We start from the raw sequence: 2,457 nt of genomic DNA on the forward strand, positions 1-2,457 counted from the left end.
TAATGACATTTATTGTTGTATTGGTGTGAGTATCCCTAGTTGTGATAACTATGATCATGTTGCTTGTATGAATTCCTAATCATTGAGAATCCATTATTATAGTGTTGTTGGTATTAGGTTTGTTTTCAAAATGATTGTATGTGACATAAGTGGTTTAATTGTATCGTATAAGGATGCTTGATTTAATGAATAACCCTTATAATGTAATGTATTGATAATCTAATCCTTGTATACCTTTCTAAGACAAAATGCCTAGAGCAAGGAACCGATTAACAACAAGGCCTAGACAAACAACTAGATCATCTCCACTATCTCATGGTAATGTAACTGGGGAAAGAGCTGCAATATATCTAACTGCTGGTTCAAAATGCCATAACGTGACCCTAATTCAGGAATTTAAAGCACTAACTCCTCCAATCTTTCTGGGTGGGCCTAATTTTCTTGAAGCTGAGAATTGGATGAAAGAAATAAAGAAAATACTGGATGTAATGGCAATGCCTGAGGAAATGAGAGTTTCTTTAGCTTCCTTCATGTTGAGGGATGAAGCAGACAACTGGTGGGATATGATCAAGACTACTCAAGATGTAACTAAGATGGTTTGGATGTAATTTGAGGAGCTGTTTTTGACTAATTACTTTCCAGAGGCCGTTAGAATACAAAAAAGAGCTGAATTTATACACTTGGTTCAAAGGAACATGATAGTGACTGAATATGTAGCAAAGTTTACACAACTATCTAGATATGCTCCAAATGTGGTTGCAGATGAACAAATACGTGCTGAACAATTCCAAGAAGGGTTGAGATTGAGCATTAGAGCACAGGTCGCTCCCTTGATGCTTCGTACTAACAGTGAGGTTGTGGCAAGGGCTCTTCTACCCCTTCTCTTACTTGCTTCTGATATCCATTCCTATGCCCAACCATTTTTATCTGTTTCCTTCTGCCATCTACAACTTTGTTATTATTTCCTAGGTTCTTTTACTAGATGTTATGTTGGTGCATTGCATGGATATTATCGATTGCAATCTTTTAAAAGATGTTAAAATATTGACAACATCTCAATGTGCCACTATTTTGATGTTGTTCTTTCTTGTCTTTCATACCATGTTCTCACTGTTATATTGAAGCTTTGTTTGTCATCTTACCTCTTTTATTACCCATGGGAGTCAGGTTTTTGGGTTAATGTTTACGAAATTTTGCATTATAGTTAATTGAAGAATTTCTAATGATGCTCATGTTCATGTTATGGTGCTTTATGTTGTTCCTTATTTTTAATTTGGGTTTTTCCTTATATTTGAACAATCAACGCAAAAGATCAGTTAACGAGAAAATATCAAAACCATCTATTTATGCAATGGATAATGATTTTGCAAAGGGAAATGCAGATAAAAATGGATACAACAGCAAAAGGAAAAAATAGCCCTTCAAGAATTTTTTTTAATATTATAAGAATAATTTTACATACAATTTATCAGAGAAACAAATTTAGCATCGTTTGTTGAATCTTCAACCACCAAGAACACAGGTTCAACCATGAAGAATGTGAGGATTTCCCCCAGGTTTACAATAATCCCATTCAGAAAGGTAACATAAATATGTTTTTTCATCAAGTTTTACAATCAAGGAAAAACAAAACTAATGATACTTTTTAATTTCCCTTAATCTGGTAGCAAAAATTTACCATAACATGCTGAATCTAACTATAGATTTTATAATTTAATAATATGCAAAAAGGCAGGGAAACTTTAATATTTCTATCAAAAAAATATAAGCACAAGAAAAAACAAAGCAAAGATCAAACCAACCCACGTAAACTGAACATAGATAATAGGAAAAATAAAAAAACTTGTATTCAAATAAATGATGTCTAGCAACACCATGTAAATCAAACCGTACCAGAAGAATGCAGACAATAGTATTGTTATCACAATGTAACCAGATTGGAAATGATCCTTAGTAACAAATATCACAAAGAAAACCCCAATATTTTTTTCCATAAAGAATACCAAGAGAACACCACTAAAACTTGGAAGAAATTTAAAATCAAATACCGATAGAAAGAAAGCAGAACACGCAATTAAGAACAACAATCAGTTGATGAAACTCATCATAATGTACCATTATTTACTGAACCTTCAATCACAAAAAATACTCATGCAGTTCACCCAATAACAATGCAACTAATTTCCCTGAAGTTTACGAGAGACCTATTCACAAAAGGCAACATGTTCCTACTTTTTTCATTAGGTTTGACAAATAAACCAATCTAAGGGAAAAAAAATCCAAATGCTCATCAAGCCAGTGGAAGTAAATTAAAAGGTACAAAAATCAAATCAAATACATATAAAAATACCTTGAAATGAACTCTAAGATCTAACCCCTTGGCCTTGCAAGCTGCGTATCAAAACCAGGCAACTATAAGATACAAATAATGAAAATGAGAGCTTTCTTCGGTCCTCA

The 2,457-nt window shown here is 33.0% G+C and overlaps 1 non-coding gene across 1 annotated transcript; it reads right to left on the reverse strand.

The window, feature by feature from the left end:
- Nucleotides 1-2,107: 2,107 nt before the first annotated feature.
- Nucleotides 2,108-2,238, reverse strand: LOC132254225 (small nucleolar RNA snoR74). The gene has a single exon (XR_009466501.1). It is a non-coding gene; the product is annotated as a small nucleolar RNA snoR74 (small nucleolar RNA).
- Nucleotides 2,239-2,457: the final 219 nt, after the last annotated feature.

Source organism: Vitis vinifera, chromosome 8 (genome assembly GCF_030704535.1).
Source record: "Vitis vinifera cultivar Pinot Noir 40024 chromosome 8, ASM3070453v1".
Classification (NCBI taxonomy): domain Eukaryota; kingdom Viridiplantae; phylum Streptophyta; class Magnoliopsida; order Vitales; family Vitaceae; genus Vitis; species Vitis vinifera.